The sequence below is a fragment of the Sabethes cyaneus genome, chromosome 1 (genome assembly GCF_943734655.1).
Source record: "Sabethes cyaneus chromosome 1, idSabCyanKW18_F2, whole genome shotgun sequence".
Lineage (NCBI taxonomy): Eukaryota > Metazoa > Arthropoda > Insecta > Diptera > Culicidae > Sabethes > Sabethes cyaneus.
Window position 1 is genome coordinate 88,148,711 of NC_071353.1, and position 21,748 is coordinate 88,170,458.

At 41.8% G+C, this 21,748-nt stretch overlaps 1 protein-coding gene across 2 annotated transcripts in view; it reads right to left on the reverse strand.

Annotated features, from left to right (window-relative positions):
• Nucleotides 1-21,748, reverse strand: part of LOC128733061 (uncharacterized) — an 849,877-nt gene that overhangs the window by 356,346 nt on the left and 471,783 nt on the right. The gene's annotated exons all lie outside the window — the stretch shown is intronic.

The window sequence follows — 21,748 nt, forward strand, 5'->3', positions numbered from 1 at the left end:
TTTACATAATAGATTTATAAAATAAATATATGTAGCTGACTATTCTGTACATTCATTTCAATATTTAACATAGGTGATCATATCACAATTAGAAATCAATACGAGCGAAGCAACTTATTACAAGCGTTATCCCACCACGTCGTTATCAGATCTATTTTGCGTCCCCCTTCAAGATACATGCGAGCGGCTCGCATCAGAACACGCGGTACTACTCAAACGTGCTGTACTCGAGCACGAAAGTGTAAAAAAGTCTCCTGCACTTTAGACAGCCTGTAGCTCATTTGTCGTACGTCTCCCGCACATTAGGCATATAGTCTCAGGCTCCGTCTCTCTTTCTCTTTGCCAAATCGGAGACAAACTCGTTCGTTTGCGAGCAGCACCGATTTTTTCGCACCGCACCGAGTAATTCGACGATCCCTGCATAGAAGGCCGAATCACGAATAGCCGAATCACGAACGGGCGAATTTTTTCGAAATGCCTAAATAACTATTCAATGAAAAACATGAATTGGCAAGTAGTTAAAAATAACTTTAATCAAACAAAAAACAAAATAAGCAACACAACTATTTACTATAGAGTATAGATGATTGATAGTTCTTTGTTTCAATAAGCGCAAATGAACTTCGTTCATTATAATGTGCGAGACCTATTTACCGTGTTAGTAGCAATTGTTTCCTAGATGATTCAGGTAGACACGGCCGCAGGCCGCGAGTGTGCGCCGGTGACCCGCCATCGGAAGCGCCGGCCACTGCGGGGGGCAGCCCCCCTGCAGAAACCACTTCTATTTAGGTGCATGCATTTTCCTAGGTTTACTGGCTACTAGGGATTATCCCTTAGTCAAGTCCGAACGAGCAACAGCGAGTAAGGACAGCATGTACCCTACGTTATTGCAGGTTGAAGGCCGTAAATATTTTCGGCCGAATATAACGTTCGGCCTTTTGTGATTCGGCCATTCGTGATTCGGCCGTTAGATATATTATGCCTTTTGTAATTTCGGCCATTTGTGTTTCGGCCATTCGTAGGTAATACCCGCAGACAATTAATAAAAACCAAGCCTGTCGTTCAGATGCCATTTAATTCTATACATTCCTGCTGTAACCGGTAAATCATGAAAATTGATTCACATTAGCACGTCCATAACTGGATATGTCGCTTTTTTGCAACGTTATGTACCAAGCAAAAAGCGGAGCATCTCACTTGGCCTCATACGATGGTTTTAATGACCAATTTTGGTCTTAAATCCAAATTGTTACTTGGGCAGACGTCGCATGTGTTTGTAATGGTAGTCCGTGTCTGGGAATCAAAGCTAACACACGGAAAATTTTAGCTTGAAAATGTGGATTTTCTCTATTTAGCGAATGCAATCTTTTCAAGAAAACTTTACAATTGCTGCATCTTTTATGAATCGAATGGTATGTAAACCGTCAAAATCCATTTTAAATTAGAAGAGCTATTAGCCTTCAAAATCTTCCATTCTTTCGCGATGCTGGCTAGAATCCAAATTTTGGTTTGACGCCCTGCGGTAAGACGTAGTTCTACATCAAAACATGTTTCGCCACATGGCCACACCGCGGCGCTCAAATGATGCTTCCAGTCACCAGTGAAAACCATACAAATGTGAAAACTCTACAATACAAAACCCTGTAAATACAAGCTACCTCGCAACATGCATAACAAAGGGTGCCAGTGTGCAAGCGAAATGTGTAGGACGATGGTTCCTCTTCTATGTGTCATGTCAGTTCGTCCGTGCTTGTTCCACAATCCACCGCGTTCCCACTTTGCCAAGTAATCATCAACTGATGGCATTGGGTGGCACCCCCGCAACACAGCCCCACCAACTCTACGTAAATCATGACATAGTCGAGGGTCACCGATTTGACCTCCCGACTACAACTACCGTGGACCCCCGTTCGTTTGACCGTTTTTAATCTGAACACTTTTTAATTTGAACCCCGTTGGTTTGCACGACATGCAAATTAAAAATGGTTCAAATGTCATTCTCAATATGACATCACTTGCTTATGCAGACAATGCACATAAACACGATTTGTTTGTACTGACCTAGCGTGTTTAATCTGTTTCACAATGCGTTTTCCCAACGATTATGGTAGAAATCTGATCGAAAAATGAAATATTCGCTGCTTGCAACTGCCAACTGAATCAAACCACCAAAACAATAACAAAGAACAGGGCAGCCAGTTCACACAAGCTCCAGCATATTTAGGGTTACCAGTTGTTTAAATTAAAAGCTAACCCCGTTAGTTTGCATGAGGAATCGTTCAAACGAACGGGGGTCCACTGTAGTGGCGAAATCCAAGTGGTAGGTCCCGTTCCAACGTCGATGGTATCTCACTTCAATCCAACTTCCCAATTTCCGCTCTCTCCAAGATTACAGGAATCCGGCACATAGGCCAGCGTATCTATTCCCATAATGCACTTCTTTTTATGAAAACTTTTTTATAGCAACTTCATGTATTCAAGGGAGATCCACATGATTTCCGATTACTCCTAAGTAAACTGGTTTTCCTCTGTATTTCATACCTGGAGAACTCTACCAATTCTTTTCTTCCATCTGGAGAATTCTACTAGTTCCCGCATTTAACATCTGGAGAATTCTACCAATTCTCACATTTTATACCTGGATAATTCTATTATTTCGCGCATTTCATAACTGGAGAATTCTACTAATTCTCGCATTTCATAACTGGAGAATCCTACTAATTCTCGCATTTCATACCTGGAGAATTCTACTAATTTTCGCATTTCATACCTCGAGAATTCTACTAATTCTCGCATTTCATATCTGGGAAGTTTCCGCCTTTCCATTAACCAATCCATTTGAATCCGTTATACAGTCTTACGCGAAGAAACTATCCGATTCTTGCATCACTATACCCTGTACCGTAAACCCTATACCATATCTTTCTATAATTTTTTAACTAACCTCTTTCGATTTGTGTAGAGGAATTCTTCATATTAATTAGATTTATCTTACTCAAAGTTCGTTTGCGAAACGCGAGATGCAACTTATTACTTGTTAAACTTCCCAAAACAACTATTTTTTTGTGTCCAGAAATGTCAATCGATTAAGGTACTTATTCAACTAACGTAACAACATCACCATTTTGAATTCAGAGAGTACTATCAACTCTCGCCTTTCTTGTGCCAAAATTTGAGAAATCCTCAAGATTTCTGCCTCTTCCGGAGAAACCCATATAGTTTCCGCCACAACAAACTGTACTTCGGAGAAGTCTTCCAGGTTTGTGCCATTCTGAAGAAACCCATATGGTTTCCGCCACATCCATACACTCCTTTTCGCTCAACGTCACGTTGCCTGGCCGGTGAAGGCCCTAACCCAGCGAGGTTATGGTGCTGAACAAAGCCGCATTCGACTTTGCGCGACCCCATATAGCCAATAAGATGGGAGCGGGAACTCTTATCCCTACCTCCACGCGGTGCCGGCCGGGACGCAACTGGGCCCAGGGTCGACCAAATACCAGTCTTTGGTTACACCCTCAGTTGTGTGCTAACCGGGAAAGGGGGCACGTTGTGCTTGCGGGTAGCGTGGCGCAGTGGTGTAAAGAGGCGAGCGGGCTCAACTCCTATAAACCAGCTGCGGACGCCGTAGTGTCCTGTTAGAGCTCAGGACTTTAAACAAAAAAGCCGGGCCAGGAGTACCTTGGGCACATTAGGATCGGTTCCAGGAAGATCCTAATTATGGTGTACTGGACGGGCGGGAAAAACGTTTAGTTTCGACGCTATAGGGCTGACGGCTGTGCTATTCTACTACCTTAGGTAAGGACGGGTGGTACCTTCCCGAAACGGCGTGTAGGCTAATGGTTCAGCTGTCCACCTCGACATTAAAAAGCTGGTGGTGAGCCTCCTCCTCCAGCTGCCGAGGTGGAGAGGCAGCAGCTTCTGCAGCGATGCGAGATCGCCGAAGCTCTGGTCATAGCCGCTAAAGCTGTTGCCATGCCTAGTCAGGCGCGAACGCCGCTTGCCAAGCGCAAGGCGGCTACGCCTGACCATGGACCAACGCTGGTGGCCAAGAGGCAGCGGACATCGGATCGCGCCTCTATTAGCGTACACGCGGAGGCGGTATCGAACGGTGCTGCCGGGACCGGGGATGACGACTGGCGGGTGGTTAGGCGTAAACCGCCTAGGCCGAAGCAGAGCGAGGCTGCGGCTGCAAAGCCAAAGCCAAGGCGGGTCCATAAGGGCGACGCCTTAGTAGTGAAGCTGACAGGTAATATGTCGTATGCTGACCTACTGCGTAAGGTTAGAGTGGACCCCAAGCTGCAGGAGCTTGGGGCCAACGTAGTGAAGACCCGCCGAACCCAGGCCGGGGATATGCTCTTCGAGCTCAAAAAGGACCCAACGGTCCAGAGCTCGAATTAAAGGCAACTGGTTGAGCAGTCCTTGGGCGAAGCGGGCCAGGTCACCTGCAGACATCCGGTTGCGGAAGGCATATGGAGATATGCAAACCGCAACCTTAAGCGTGCCAGAGGCAATCGCCAACAAAATGTTGGCGTCTGGCAAAATTAAGGTTGGCTGGTCAGTCTGTACACTTGCGTCCAACCGGCGTATCGAACGCTGTTTCAGGTGTATGGGCTTTGGCCACCGGGCAGGCAAGTATAAGACCCACGATCGGTCTAAGCTGTGCAGGCGGTGCGGCGAAGATTGCCACTTCGCCAGGAGATGTACCAATCCCCCCAGGTGCTTGCTCTGCACAGCCGAAGCGGGAAATAAGCATGAAACAGGTGGGCCACTGTGTGCGGCTTATAGGAGGGCTTTGCAACGATAATGGTGCAGGTTATACAGATTAACCTGTACCACTGTGAGACGGCACAGGAGTTGCTTTGGCAAACGGCAGCCGAAACCGGGTGCGATATTGCCATTATCGCGGATCCCTACCGGGTCCCCCGGGGCGGCGCAAACTGGGTAATCGACAAGGGTCGGATGGCAGCGATCGCTGTGATGGGTAGATACCCAATCCAGGAGGTGATTTCGTCCAACCAAGAAGGGTTCATGATTGCTGCGGTCGATGGCGTCTGCATCTGTAGTTGCTACGCTCTACCTAGGTGGTCGCCGGAGCAGTTTGAACGGATGCTAGACGTGCTCACCGACGAGTTCACGGGCCGCAAGCCCGTTGTCATTGGAGGAGACTTCAATGCTTGGGCTGTCGAATAGGGTAACAGTTGCACTACTCCTAGGGGACAAAGCATGCTGAAAGCTCTCCAGGTGCCACAGAGCGAGAATGCTAGCACAGAGGGCCCGGACCGATGCAGATGCTGAAGCTCGGGGGGTCGAACTTAGAGCAGCCAGGTTGGCGCTCAACAAGAAGGTTAGGCGTAGCAAGAAATCCTGTTTTCAGGAGCTATGCCGCGATGCGGATTCGAACCCCTGGGGCGGTGCATACCAGGTGGTGATGAAAAAGATGAAAGGTACATCCGCTCCGCAGGAAACCTGCCCCCAAAAGCTGAAAGTCATCGTAGAAGGGCTCTTTCCGCAACACGATCCAGTTTAGTGGCCTCCGACCCCGTAAGGTCAATCGAATGATGTCCTCATTCCGGTCACGAATGAGGAACTCATCGTAATTGCCGGGGGCTTAAAAACGAAGAAAACGCCCGGTCCTGACGAGATTCCGAACGAGGCACTCAAAGTGGCGATCCAAGCATATCCCGATATGTTTAGAGAGACGCTTCAGAATTGCCTAGAGGCATGCGAATTTCCAGATAAATGTTAACTCCAAAGGTTGGTACTGCTGCCAAAGTCGTGGAAACCGCCTGGTGATCCCTCGTCGTACAGGTCAATTTGCCTATTGGACACGTTAGGCTAATTGCTAGAACGGGTAATCCTAAACGCGCTGACGCCTGTGGTGGAAAGTGATGTCAGACTGGCAAGCTCGCAGTTTGGCTTCCGTAAGGGGAAGTCCACTTTAGACGCCATAAAGTACGTGATGGAGAGGGCCGAGAAGCCTATGAAACGGAAAAGACGAGGCGACAGGTATTGTGCCATAGTCACAATCGATGTCAAAAACGCCTTTAACAGCGCTAACTGGGGTGCAATCGCGTTAGCGCTGTATAGGATGAGGGTACCAGACCATCTTTGCAGGTTGCTTAAAAGTTACTTCGAGAACCGGACGCTAGTGTACGACACGGCGAATGGGGCGAAGAAGTACAAAGTGACAGCGGGTGTTCCACAGGGCTCGATTCTCGGCCCCACGCTCTGGAATGCCATGTAGGATAGGGTGCTGAGGTTCGAACTACCCACTGGGGTCGAGATCACTGGCTTCGCCGATGATATCGTCCTTACAGTGGTAGGCGAGTTTCTAGAAGAGATGGAAATGCTGGCATCGGACGCCATAAGCATAATACAGGGTTGGATGGCGGGCGTCAATCTACGATTGGCCCACCACAAGACGGAAGCGGTGATGGTCAGTAATCGTAAGTCGGCCTTAGAGGCCAAAATAATCGTTGGAGGACAGGTGATTGTCTCCAAACGAAGTGTGAAGTACCTGGGTGTTAAGGCAGATAACAGGCTGAACTTCACCAGCCATGTGGATTATGCTTGTGGTAAAGCGTCAACGGCGGTTACTGCGCTGCCCAAGATCATGCCGAACGGCTACGGTCCTAGCAGCAGTAAGAGACGCCTGATGGCCAGCGTCGGTGCTACGGTATGATGCACCGGCATGGGCCCAGCTTTGGAGAGTAAGCGCAATCAGGCATATCTGAACAAGGTGCTCAGGCTGTTGGCATTGCGCGTTGCGTGAGGTTATTGCAGCCATGATTCCCATATGCATACTTCTAGGTGAGGACATTGAGTACCATAGGCAGAGGAACGTCAGGGGCGCTAGGGACAGAGTTAGGCTGGACTCTATTAGGTGTTGGCAGGCGGAATGGGACCGCACCGATCACAGCAGGTGGACCGGGAAGGCTGATACAGAACATATCGTCCTGGATCGGTAGAAGACATAGTGAGGTAAACTTTTTCCTTACCCAGTTTCTGTCGGGACATAGATGCTTTAAGAAGTATCTGCATACGTGTGGGCGGGTAGGCTCACCCTTTTGCCTTTTTGTAATGCATGGGTTTCCTGATCTTAGCTGAAAGCTGGAGCAGATGTACAGGTTTCTTAACTTTGGACATAAGGATTGGATTGAATATGATTTGATGCCTTTGAGAAAGTAGTTCGATAGGATATGAATTTTCGAGCCATTACTGATAGTCGGCTCTATGTAATATAATTCGTAGTTAGGCTTTAATTTTTGGAATTTTAAGCACGTAGATGATTTCTTGGGCGTTATGTAGGATTTATGAACTCGCGATGTCTAGAATGTCGTTCGGTGAATCCAGACCAAATTGATTACTTGTGATGAAGTTCCTGGCTAGCTGCAACTCTTGGGTTGTGATGAGACGACTACTGGGGATATTAGCCCTAGCTAATGTTACTGCTTCTTCTATTGTTTCCAAATGTTTAATGAGTTCGTCTATGTTAAATAGTATGTAATTAATGGAGCTCATTCTATCTTTGATTTTATTTGAAAAGCTGGAGATGCTTGATGATAATGATTTTGACATATTAAAAATTCTGTTCTCAAACTGCCTATTGATTTGAATCTGTTCGTTATTTTGTTCTATCAATGAGTTCGTTGTTACATTAATGATTCGCAAATCTTCCGCATCGGGACTACCTGATATATACTTCCACGCCGAACCTAACGTTTCCCATCTCTTTTTCCTACTTGATTTAGCAGGTTTTAATTTGTTGAATGATTCTTTTAACTTCTTCACTTTTAAGCCAAGTGTCCACTACAGAGTTTTTCAGGTAGAGCTAGAGAAAAATCTCACGTAAAGTTAGGTAGAGTAGTGTATACACCCTGTAGAGCTCACTGGTAGAGCTCTACTGCAACTCTATAGGAGAGTTTGTAGCCTGCCGAAATACGGCCACCTATTCAGTCCGCTATTCGCTCCCCAAATCTCTGAAGCAAGTGACTTAAGCGCCACCTCGTGAGAGGGTCACTTGCCACGTTCAGGCTTGCCCGGCCAGTAACTCCGCCTCAGGGCGGGTCAGTTAAATAAACTCAAAGGGGGAAAACAAAACAGCAGACGCAATCCGCCAAAGGTACTCCGTCTACGAACGAAACAGTCTCTAAAGTCCGCAGAAGATCACTACAAAATCCCTACATCAAAATCCGACTCGTATGTTTCTCATCACTGGTCCAAACTCTGTACGAACAGACCACTGACCAGCTTCGAAAGTCCGAGTGCGGGGACTGATTTCCCAAGCAGTCCAACCTGGAGTACTAAACAAACAAAATCAAACAAACTAAGACGAACGCGAGACGTGAGACACCTTTAGACTATTTAGACCATATCAAATATCACTCCATTAATAGGACTAACAAACAGAAATTACGATTTAACAATTTTATTCTATTTACATGCTTACTTTTCCTAGGATTTTGAACTATTCTAATACTATCTACATTCTTGTGCAAGCATGGGTGGAGAATTGATTAAAGCGCCTACATTTAGACTTCAAGTCTAACCTACTGCTCTAATTCTTCGCTTGGCTGGGCTCGCGAGCTTTCACTGTATACGTGTTGGTATGGGTTGGCTTTATGTAGCGCTTTAGCGCATCACCCTGCGCAGGGATTTTATAGCGTACTCACACGGTTTAGCGAAGATTCCCACTACTCCACGGCGATGCTGCAATCCGGGTACCGCAGCTACAGTGAATCACCGCCCAAGGCGGTTTATGTGCTGGACTGCACTATGCTGGCTTCCCAAATCAAAATAGCGACGATGTTCGATCTCAGCATGTGCCGGTTAGTCCAACCAGCGGGTTTTAGCGTTCTGCACGGGCCGATTATCCCAATCAGCGGCAGTTTTCGTTCAGCAGGGACCGATTATTCCAATCGGCGGCGGTTTGGCGGTGCCAGAATCCCCGATTCTAGCCGAAAGTGGGTCGAAGAGTGTGCGGCAGGGGAGTGGATGATCTTTGCGGGCGGTGTGTTGAGCTTCGCCGAGCGCTTAAAGAAAATTTCAAATACGACCGAAAAAGCCGTCGAACGGCTGTTCGACGCGGTGAGCCAACTATTCGAAAAGCCACTTATTTAAATTTTAAATTTTACCTTTTAGGATCTCCACACTTGCTTGCAAACTCTCCACTATTTGCAACTCCTGACTGCGCTACTAACTATTTAATGAAGAGAACATTTAATAAAGCTAACTAACCTAAAGGTAACTCACATCTACTAAACACAAACCTCGTTTTTATTCGCGGAACACAAAATCACACACTCTGACTTGCTCCACTGATCAGCTAGAAATGATCGAAGCGAGATTTGAAATACCCTCAGATAGGAACGAGGTTTTTAAATTTGAAAGCGGAATTTTGTAACGAACTTCTGCGACCAATTCAAACGCGAACAAATCTCTCTTTTTCCCTTTGGTTTTATGTATCTAACCATTTCATTTCCCAGAGTTTATTGAACTTTCTTCGGGCTAAATTGAAGAAGAACATGGCAAGGAACTCTACGCTTCGTGCTTCGAAATTTGAGTTTTGCGAATAGCGAATGAGCGGCTCTAGGAAAGAGAAAACTCGGCTAAATTGTACGCAAGGTGTATGGCGTATGCGTAGCCAACTAACCATAATTTCTAGTGACACATATCGTAATTGCTAAACTTATCGAAACTACAGGAACAAACTAATTTAATGACCCTAATTGCAACAAGTTCTCTACTACAAAAAACTCTAAAGTGTATACACGTTCGTTTTGTGTTTGGTAGAGCTCTACATATACTCTACGCCTTATCTAACCTGCTAGATAGAGCTGTAGAGAACTCGGTAGAGAACGATTTCGTTTTTGAAACTATTTCGCAATATGACGCCATATTTTGCTGATGCAACCGACGTAAACAAATCGCGCATGCATATACGCGTATATGAAGTGTATATATAAGATGAATGTCAACAAATTTTTTATTTTTCATAGAAATGGAAATGGAAATTTAATTGAAAATTATATTCTTCTATGAAATTAGAAGAAAACGGCCTTTCAGTATCCGGAAAAGAAATTTTTCATTCAGAAAAGCCTTTCTTTTGATATAATTGATGGTTGAGGTGGTTCTAATTTTTAATAATTTTAATAATTAACTAATTTATTTTAAATACGTTTTTCGTTAGTTTTGTTATGCCTAGTAGGGTGGTTCTTATTTGTACAAAAACCGTGATACACTGAAGTCTATTTTGCGCGGGTTTTTAGCACGACTACCCAACCGGCGCAACTACAAAATGTAAACAAACCGAGTGAAAGTTATTTTCTGCTGGACTAGCATAGTGAAAAGAACCCTCACTCGGTTTGTTTACATTTTGCAGTTAAGCCTTTTTAAAAAGCTGGTAAAGCTGGAGCCGATTTGATATCGCGTTGAGCAATCTAGTCGAGCAGGCGAGTCAAGCAGTCGAATCAAGCAGTCGAGTCGACCAATTGAACCTAGCTGTTCAGTCAAGTAGTCCAGTCGAGCAGTTGAGTCGAACAGTTAAATCGAGTAGTCTAGTCGAAAAGTTGAATCGAGCAGTCGGGTCGAGCAATTGAGTCGAATAGCCGATTCGAATTGTCGAATCGAGCAGTTGAATCGAGGTTCAGCCGAACAGTTGAGTCGAGTAGTTGTGTCGAGTAGTCCAGTCGAGCAGTTGATTCAAGCTGTACAATCGAGCAGTCGAACCGAACAGTCCTACCAAGCAGTTTAATCGACCAGTTCAGTCCAGCAGTTGAATCAAGCTGTCCAGTCGTGCAGTTAAGTCGAGTAGTCCAGTCGAGAAGTTTAATCGAGTAGCCTAGTTGAGAAGTTAAATCGAGCAGTTGAGTCTAGCGGTATTATTGGACAGTCCAGTCAAGCAGTTCAATCGACCAGTTCAGCCGAGCAATCAAATCGAGCAGCAGAGGTGGCATAAACCGCAGCGCAGACCAAAAGACACACATTCTTAAACAACACAACACTCGCCATGCGGTATGTGTTCTCCCAAAAATTCCCTTCAGTGTCTCTTTTGCTAAACACTCTTTCGTGTTTTACGCGCACACAGAAAAGGCAGTCGCAAACGCAGAGTGATAAATTCGCTGCGTGCTTTACCACACCAAGAGCCGCACTCTGCGCGGCTGGATTGTACACCCTGCGCTGGGTCAGTTGAAGTGGTGCGATTGAAATAAAAAACATTTTTACTGTTGCGTCGCCTGATCCGTACTAACTTAACATAGACCATATTAGTTGTTCAGTGCAGCGTGTATTTTCACTTTTAAAAGGGCAGAAAATTTGTAAATACAAAACAATTTTTTTGCGTTAATTCCGCACGGAGTGTGGCAAAGGGCAGCACCAAGTGCTGCTTGGATGAACACTCACTAGGCGATTTTCACCGAGTGCTGTCGTTCGCTCCCACTCCGCTTTCGCTCGTACGCTGTGTGCATATTAGCTGTAGAGGTGTGTTGCCGAATCGCTCTGTGCGACAAGGCATAATATTGGAACATTGGGCGCATAGTGTGAGCGAACGACAGCCCTGTCGAGCAGTCTAGTCGACCAATCCAGTCGAGCAGCCTAGTCGACCAGATGAGCAATCGAGCAGTTCAGCAGTCGACCAGTAAGGTGACTGAGAATAGAGCCCATGCTACGAAAGCATGACGCCCTGTCATGTTTTGCGATCATTGTGTAAATTACAACCACCCTACCTGTCAATTGTTACCAAAAAATGGTTACCGAAATTGTTCTCTACAGCTCTATCTAGTAGGTTAGATAGAGCGTAGAGCTCTACCAAACGCTATGTTGACATAGTGTTTGGTTGAACTCTACGCTCTACAGTTTCCCCAGTGGACACACCCCGTAGAGTGCGTGGTAGAGCTCTATGTAGAATATCTCTATAGCTTCTCTAGGTGGAGTGGTAAAGTGGTAGAGATGCCTTATAGTGTACACACAGCTGGTAGAGTCTCTACGCTCTACGCTTTTTACTCTACCAAAATAACTCTATAGTGGACACTTGGCTTTAGTCTAATCAAAGGTCCTAATCTGTCGTCGTTAAAAGGCCTCTGTTGAACTGTTTTTTGTATCTGTTCTATCGCATCTTGAATTACATCTGTGTCAATTTTGTGTAGGATTCGTAAATAATTGCTGCTAACTCTAGCCTCGCCTAATTTCACTATCCCAAAGGGGGTTTTGTCCGAGGTCGTGGATGCGTATAAATTTGGTGATTACTGTCGCTGAAAGACATAGTCTGGAATAGAGATGATTGAATGTCAGTGTTTGATGTATGTCTTATGGGTTTTTATATTGTGCTGGTCAGTTATCGTCTTGTCAGTCTGTTCAGTTATGCCAGCCAGCCTATATCTATGACCGAAGGGACTGGGCTTAGCTCTACCTTTAACCAATACTGGGCTATTGAGCGATTTGTATTTCTCATGGTCTGTTGGGGGTAACTTTTCATTATGTTTGTCGGCTATATATTTAATGTTGTCTCTCGTCGTCTGAATGGTCCTTTGCTTTGAGATACTGATTTCGGTTGCGATAGAAAATGAGCTGCACACACACACACACACAGACATTGCTCAGTTCGTCGAGCTCTATCGATTGGTATATGTGATTCGGCTCTTCGGGCCTCGGATCAGTTCGTGTTTTTCGACCAATTTCTAAACCTTTTACCTTTGTTATAGTATATAACAAAGGTTTAGAAATTGATCGAAAAACACGAAACTGATCCGAGGCCCAGAGGGCCGAATCACATATACCAATCGATAGAGCTCGACGAACTGAGCAATGTCTGTGTGTGTGTGCAGCTCATTTTCTATCGCCTGTTTCTCGGATATAGCTGAACCGATTTATGCGTTATTAGTCTCATTTGAAAGGTATTATTGCTTAGTATATCACTATTGAATTGTTTCGTGGTTCGATGTTTCGTTTAAAAGTTATAAACAAAAATGTGAAAACTACGTGACACGATTTTCTCCGCAACCACACAACCCATTTCAATGATCTTAGTACCAAATAAAAGCTCTTGCTAAAGTATAAAAATTTTCAGGAGGTTTTACTGAAAACAAACAAGTAGTTTAAAAGTTATGCTTAAAAACGTGTTTTGACAAGGTAATAATTATCGCCTGTTTCTCAGAGATGGCCAAGCCGATTTATGCGCTATTATTCTCATTTGAAAGGTAATGAAGCCGGATAGATCACTATTGAATGATTTTTTGATTGGACTTTTAGTTTGAAAGTTATGAGCAATTGAAGTTACACGTTAAAATTTACAATACTTTATAGCGATTTTAACCAAGATAATGTATCTAGTTTCAATTGTTTTAGTATTGAACGAGTGGTCTTAACACTGCAAATGTATTTTCCAAATTTCATAAGGATTGGTTTTACTAGTCAAAAGATATTTAAAAATGATTGATGAAATTTATTCAAGAAAACCTTAATGACCAAACCTTTAATGGGACCAAACCTCAAAAACAGAATAATATAGTAAAAATATGTGACTTTTCAACGGGTGTTTCTTTGCAGCAGTTAATTCATAAAATATAGCACATTTTCTTACACTTTTAGGGTAACCATGAATCCGCTTGAAAGGGTGACAAAAATTTTTATTTTTGAAACGCGTCCAAAAAAATAGCGTCTTCACAATAATGGTAGAACACACTAAAATAAGCAACTTGGTTGCAAATAGTAACTATCTATCTCTTACTGGTTGCGAAATTTAATGATTTGTTTAAAGAAACCAGTTTAACGCAATTACTAGACACAACACTTATGGTTCTTACAAAAAACATAAATACCTTATCCGCTAACCGGTTTCGGGTATGATGCTACCCATCATCAGCGCGTTGGTCGAAATCAATATATATATTGATTATCCGGTTAGCGGATAAGGTATTTATGTTTTTTGTAAGAACCATAAGTGTTGTGTCTAGTAATTGCGTTAAACTGGTTTCTTTAAACAAATCATTAAATTTCGCAACCAGTAAGAGATAGATAGTTACTATTTGCAACCAAGTTGCTTATTTTAGTGTGTTCTACCATTATTGTGAAGACGCTATTTTTTTGGACGCGTTTCAAAAATAAAAATTTTTGTCACCCTTTCAAGCGGATTCATGGTTACCCTAAAAGTGTAAGAAAATGTGCTATATTTTATTAATTAACTGCTGCAAAGAAACACCCGTTGAAAAGTCACATATTTTTACTATATTATTCTGTTTTTGAACCAGTTTAACGCAATTACTAGACACAACACTTATGGTTCTTACAAAAAACATAAATACCTTATCCGCTAACCGGTTTCGGGTATGATGCTACCCATCATCAGCGCGTTGGTCGAAATCAATATATATATATATATATATATATATATATATATATATATATATATATATATATTGAAACCAGTTTAAATTCAAGCAAAGCAAAGTCATGGATGTAAACGTCCTTCAGAACTTGACCCTTCTTTATCGACAGACTTCGCAGCCGGTTATTAGAGTACAGGAAAATTACGGGCTGGGGCAAAGATCCTATTAACTCTGTAACGGCACCGATCAGTCGAGATTCGAACATACGACGATTGGCTTGTTAGGCTAGCATTGTACCCCGAGACTGACAGCCACTTTAAAATCAGTTCTGCTCAAAAATACTGTACACGCTGTTTTCATTGTTTTCATATGTTCTATAAAGTTATTTAGTAGGTTAAAATATACACTGAAGATTGTTTATCGCTAGGAGGCATATGGATGATAACTAGCACAGCATTAACAAACAGTTGAATTAAGTTCTGAAGACGATATCTCGATATCTGTATGATCATTTCCAGCTCAAAACGCTAAAAAAGGCATTTTTTACTCGACTATTTTCGATTGGAATTGGAATTTGATTGTGAAAATAGTTTCTTTCTAAACCTAATATTTGACGAGCAACATTTCAAAAGGTACAATGTGGCAAATGAAAGATTCTCTTTGCATCTCGTCTGTTACGCTTATTACGGCGGTATAAATACACTTGAATACGTCTATTTTGCATGAAACGGTTACTGGTGTTATTGGAAAGCTTAACCTTTAGAATAATTGGGTTGACATGTATTTATGCCACCGTAATAAGCATAAGAGAGGAAACGCAAAGAGAATCTCTCATTTGCACATTGGACCTTTTGACATGTTGGTCGAGATTTCCATGTTTATCTGTAAGTAAAAAAGGGTTTTTTTTTTAAAAGGCGGTACTACCACTAATCGTATCAATCGGCACCAAATTTAAGATTTTTGCTTTCTGACCTAAAATGAACAATCTGACAAAATTTGGTTCAAATCCGATTACACGGTTATCGGATACTTTGCATGTGTTGACTCTAATAGATAATTTTTAGATTTCACATCTGAATAACTTGAGAACGGCTGGACCTAAGAAACAGTTTATATAAGAATTTAGTTCAGAGTGATACGTATATAATTTGACTCTGTCAGTTTTATGAAAATTACAAATTTAAATACAAAGCAAAAATAATATTTGAGCTGGAAATGCCCATAACAAATGACATATAAGATGGTATAACAAAGGTTCCTTTCACCACAAGGTAGATTAAATCGGGTTTTTACCTTTGTTATACTATAACAAAGGTTTAGAAATTGGTCGAAAAACACGAAATTGATCCGAGACCCGGAGGGCCGAGCCACATATACCAATCGACAGGGTTCGACGAACTGAGCAATGTCTGTGTGTGTGTATGTATGTGTGTATGTATGTGCGGGGCGCATCTTTTCTATCGCCTGTTTCTCGGAGATGGCTGAACCGATTTGCTGGCTATTACTTTTGTTTGAAAGGTATTATTGCCTAGTATATCACTATTGAACTGTTTCGTGGTCCGACTTTTCGTTTAAAAGTTATAAGTAAAACCCGATTTAATCCACCTAGTGGTGAAAGGAAACTTTGTTATACGGTCTTACTTGCTTTTTGAGATAAAAATCGACACGTCTTCGGAACATAATTCATCTATTGGTTATCGTTGCGTAGTGCGTTGATTTGCATAAAATTTTTGAAAATTGAATAAGTCTACAGAATTTGAACAAAATAGGAACACTTTTAAATTTTGATAGATCCTTTGTTTATGAAATTGCCGAGTAAGGATAAGTAAGTTGTTATTAATCTGAGTAAGTGCAAATAAAAGTAAGTTGTAAGTGGAAATCTTATCCTTTAGCATATACGTTGTCTAGTAAAGGTTTAGTTTATAGGTTTTTGAACTATGCATAGTTTCCTGTAATGCCATTCTATTTGACTCACATCAATAGAGTTTTCTTGAATAATTTTCATCAATTTTTATTAACTCACGCTGTTGTATTTTATACAACACGTGTAGGTTTTTCAACGCCATATTGTTATAAAGTTACAAATCGTTGTTTAACTAACGTATATTCTTCAACAAACTTATTGTGAGCAAAATATCATAATTATTCAATGCATTAATAATTTAAATTGTTGGGAAAATTTATGCAGCAAAACTATCAGCAAATGTAAAATGTTTAAAATGTATCCGTCTGCTGGTAGTCGAGTAATGCGGAGTCAAAATTAGGGTATTTTTTATAATCAAAGTTCCACAGATCCTAAACAAGCAAACATAGAGGTATAGTATTTTCAGCAAAGTTGTGTTTTTTTACTATTTGTACAATTTTGTAGTACATGAAAAAGTCAACAATTACAAAAAGAGCAAAAATAGAACAACTGATTTTAGAAATTCATATCCAATAAATAAGATATTTCTATCTTCGCTGTAGAGATAGAAGGTTACTGTCTTTAGCAAAATTTCTTGTAATAATATGCTCTATAACTTTGCAGAACACATCAATGTGTTATATTGACACTGAAGAAAAATAATTATTTATTTCACTTTTAGGGGGATTAATCAAAATTTAAATTCCACCAGACGATAGAGCTTTTAATTTCAAGAAACTCTTCCAAAGGTTCGATAAACCTAAAACCAAGTTTTCCCAGTCAAAACTCTGGTGCACACGTTTTTTTTGGTTTGGGGCTATTGTGCGCGCGAGTAAAGGTACTATTACACTAGCATATAAATATGGTCGATGGTGCCATATGAAATATGGCTCATATATCAATATGACACGCAAGGTATGGCAAGAGCTATTACACTTAGTGATGTCCGAAATTTTCAATTATTCGATTACCGATTAATCGGCGAGCGTTGTCTGCACTAATCGATTGATTCAACTATTCGTGTTAGTGGTATTCGATTAGAAATATTCGAATATTTTTTTCATTAATTCGATTAATCGAACGATTATGAACGATTAGCGGCCATTATTCGGGGATTATTTGCATTCACATTATTTCTATTGAACTATTCGATTAATTCAACTACTCGTGCAGGCAGTATTCGATTAAAAATTCTTCGAATATTTTTATAGTTATTCGATTAGTTGAATTAATCGAACGATTAACGGACATCACTAATTACACTAAGCCATATAAATTTGGCCAATTTCTATGACAGGCAACCTTGTCAGTTTATATGTTTTCATATATATGGCAAGGTAAAATATGGCAATTACACCAGTATGACCAACAAAGACATATGAAACAATGACCAGTATGAATTTTGTTGACATATATGGTAAACCTATTACACCGGGACATATATATTTGAGGCGTGATTCACTTTTTGTCCAAAAAAACGCTATAATTTGGGTAACAGAAATTTTAAAGTTAATAAAAAAAGTTTTGTTACCTATATTCGTATTTTATTTAAAAGTAAAGTGGCAACAGGAGTTTTTCGATTATTTAGAATATATGTTTTTCGTCCAATTCGAAAATTCACCTGCATAATATGATAAAAGCAAATAGCGAAAAGCCACTGGTTCCGGGACGAATATGTTGGGGTCATAATCATTGTTGTTGTTGTTCAGGATAAAGCCGGTGTGGTTCGTCCTGTTTTGTCTTCATTATACTCTTCCTGGGTCACTCATGGCCAATTTCCCAGGCGTCTCAGAAGTCACCTCCGACTTGGTAGGGCTATTTTCCATATTGGGCCCTTCTGTGCCTACTGCCGATGCGGGTCTTGAAGAGAACGGTTTTCGGAAGGCTCACAAAACTCGTCAGCAGCTTAGAACCGGAATGGTTCGTTTTGTTTTAAGCTCCATTCAACTCTTTGGCTATTCGCCCAGGCGTTTCTGAAGTCGCAGTTTTTATATTTAAAAAGTAAAAAATGTCGCTTTAGACCTGGACGAGCCTTCTCACACGTTAAGGGGGGGGGGGGCTACTCTGGAATGTCGAAAAATAATGGATGTTTCGTATGTTGGAATTATAGTTAAGTGTTGGGGTAATTTGGTTATAGACTGAGGTATATTTGAACGTGTATATTATGTTTTTTGAATGCCAAAATAGGGATTATTATGCTGGAGGCAGCAGGGCGCGTGGATGATCTCTAGAAAATAGTTCTTTGCAGGCGGTACGTGCTGGGAACCAACGAAGTATCGATAAAAGGATTTCAAGGATGATTTTGAAGCTTTAAGTCAATACCTAAATTGTTACGTAGCGGTTTTTGAAAATTCGAAAAGTTACCAAAACGGCAGCAATTTTTCCAAAAGAAAGGCAATTTCAAATGGCCAATTGCGAGCTCATGAAAACTGAAAAATTGAGATATCTCAAAACGGCTACGTAACAATTTAGATAATTCATTTTTACATGCTGAAAAAAAATTTCAGCAATATCGGAGCACGAGATTCTGAGATACACGTACCGCCAGCTGAAAAAACATGGTTTCGAGAAAAACGTGTTTAAAGTTTAGTTCAGCGAAGTACTTCCCTAAAGGTGACCCCACAGTTTTCGCTGTAACTTTCCAACGAGATCAGATGATAAAAGTCCTTCTGGCATGACATTTCTGAAGGTATAAGCTTCTCGAAAATGCAAAAGAAATAATATTCGATTTTTCCGACTTTCCAGAGTAGGGTCCCCCCTTAAGTCCCTCTATTCTTGGAGCTGATGGGGTTGCTGTATAGAACCGTTTTCCCTAGTACGTGTCCGGTTCACCGTAGCTTACCGACTTTCGCCAAATGTAGGTTGCACGTTGGTAATCTTCTCAACTAGTGTCTGTTGCTCTTGGTTCTGCTCTGCTACTTTTTGCTTTGATCTTGTACTCCGCCAAAAGTTGTCCGCAAAGACGCACATGTCCTCCATGAACATTGTTAAATTTATAAAAACTATCGGTCTAATGGAGAGTTTGTAAATTGTCAGGTTCGTACGACGGCTTATGTCTGATGATCGCAGTGCCTTGCGAAGGGCAAAGTAGGCTCGATGTCCTGCTTGAATACACCACTGGATGTCCTTATTTGTGATGTTGTCCGCGGCTACTCATTTACTAGTGGTAGGGTTGTCAAGTTTGAAAATTACAAAAACCGGCTGGTCGGTCCTGCCTTCCTGCAATGTGGGGGGCCCAGCTAGCATTTTCATATGTATAAAAAAGATGAAAATCAGCATTACGTACAGATATACACGCGAATAAATCGTATTTGATGCGCAAAATTGGCATATCCGTACTATTTTGGAGGCGATATACGTAATTACGAATAATTTTGAGTGTTACGACTATATAAGTATTAATACACGATAATATCCGATTAAGCGCGAATCGCTCCGTACTACTATACGATTTTGTGCAGAAAATCGTATATGTGTCAGTTATTATCATTATATATGATAGAAAATCAACTTGTTCCCACTTTATCCACCTTTAGTTACGATTTCGAGTTTGTTAGAAGATGTTTACGATAATTTCCGTACATTGATATACGAGTTGGTGTTAGCTGGGGGGGGGGGGGGGGCGAAACCAGAACGAACATTGAATTGATTATTGAAGTGTAGCAGATATAGTAGGCATAGCATACCTATAGTAGAAATTTATATAAAGAGTGACATTGAGTGTAAAACCGATCATTAGCATTTGAGAAGCTCTCGAATAAATATTGTTTTAAATAGCTGTCTACAGAAGATAGCTAGTATCAGAGTGACAACTACTTGCTTCTGGCGCTAGTGGTGGACAATTTAATGTATACATATTACCGCCAGAAGCAAAGTATTGTCACTGCAAAACTGGCTATTTAACTTCAATAATCCACTGCTCAGGATTGCTAATAAATTTATCAAAAAATTTACAAATTAGACAAAAAGTACAAATCCGGCTTCATATATCGGAAAACCGGCCTATTTGCAGGATTGACCGGCCACCGGCTTTGCAAGTGAAAAACCGGTCGGACCGGCCAAAAACCGGCCACTTGGCAACCCTACCAGTGGTTCGTCGCAGTCAACGATTACCGGCTGCAAAAAAGGCATGTTCGTCTTTTTTGAATCTCTGTCATTCATGTATTTGGTCTTCGACGCATTTGTTTTATGCCTAGCCTAGTTCAACGTTCCTAGTCCCTGGTTCAACGCAACTGGCCTCCGCCTTGGCAAGGTTATTGGTTTTAACCCCTTTCCTCCCAGCGTTACGAAAACGCAACGCACTATTATCTCAATTCTAGGGAAGGCTAGGTTTGCTATTAGCTTGGGTCCTAAGAAACAAAGAAAGAAATCTAATCGACATGTTTTTTTCCAAAGCTCAGATTTTTGCATGCCAGGAGGGCATTGGGTTAAAAGGCCACTGCGACAATCTTATTGATCGTTTTTTTGGGGCAAGCTCCGATTGCTGTACACAGTTTACGGACTGCTCATACCCATTGATGGAGTTGAGCCGGATAGTTGTAATCCTGTGCCCCAATTCGGTACTACGCGGTTAATAAACCTAATGAACGTTGCGGGATTCAGGAGTAAAAAGGAAACTTTCGAAGAAATTTTAAAAATAACCACGCTAATAATTTTCGCGTGGGACTCTAAATAGGTGGAAACTCCGCAATATAAACAATCTTTATTTTTTTAAGTTAACAGGAAAGCAATAATTTGTGTTTTGATTTTGTTAAATTGTCAAATGCACATAGCAATAACTCTGAAATGTATTGAGAATTGAAGATAGACAATGTTAATACTCTGATAAATGTTACATACAACGCATGTAGCATGTATATATGCTGTATGTAGCATGTATATATGAAGAATCCTATTATTAAAACGAGGTCGTATCTTGTCACAACTCCTCTTATTCCCCCCCCCCCCCCCAGAAAACATTTCTGGCTGCGCCCGTGCCAAAATGGCGAAGTTGCAAAAGGAGGCAGAACGGAAGTTGACCTAAGAATGCTTATGGAAGACTGTAGTGTCGTAGTACCCAATTTCTACGAGATCAAAAGGGATGGAAGGAGTTGTTTGTCCTATCTTCAAAAAGCGTGATCGGCTCCGACTGGTCGTACTAGCGCGAGCATTTTTATCACCCGACAGATCCAACAGAAATGTCAGGAACGCAACGTGCCCATGGATCATATCGTTATTGACATTAAAGCAGCAGATAATGTATGAACACGTGTTTACGGACAAACTGACACGACCGATCAGAACTATTGAATCGAGTGATTGTTTCGCGCGCATCTCTCGGGACACTCTCAATTTCCTTCGAGAAGCGGCTTGGGTTTAGACAATGTGACGGCTTAGCCTGCATGCTTTTCAAAATCGCTATTGAGGGGGTGAAAACAGGACATCCGAACAAAAGGCACGGTTTATAGTATGGGTATAGAACTTCTAGTCTTTGCAGATGACTTTGATGTCATAGCCTGGATCTTTGCGACGGAGACGATAACCG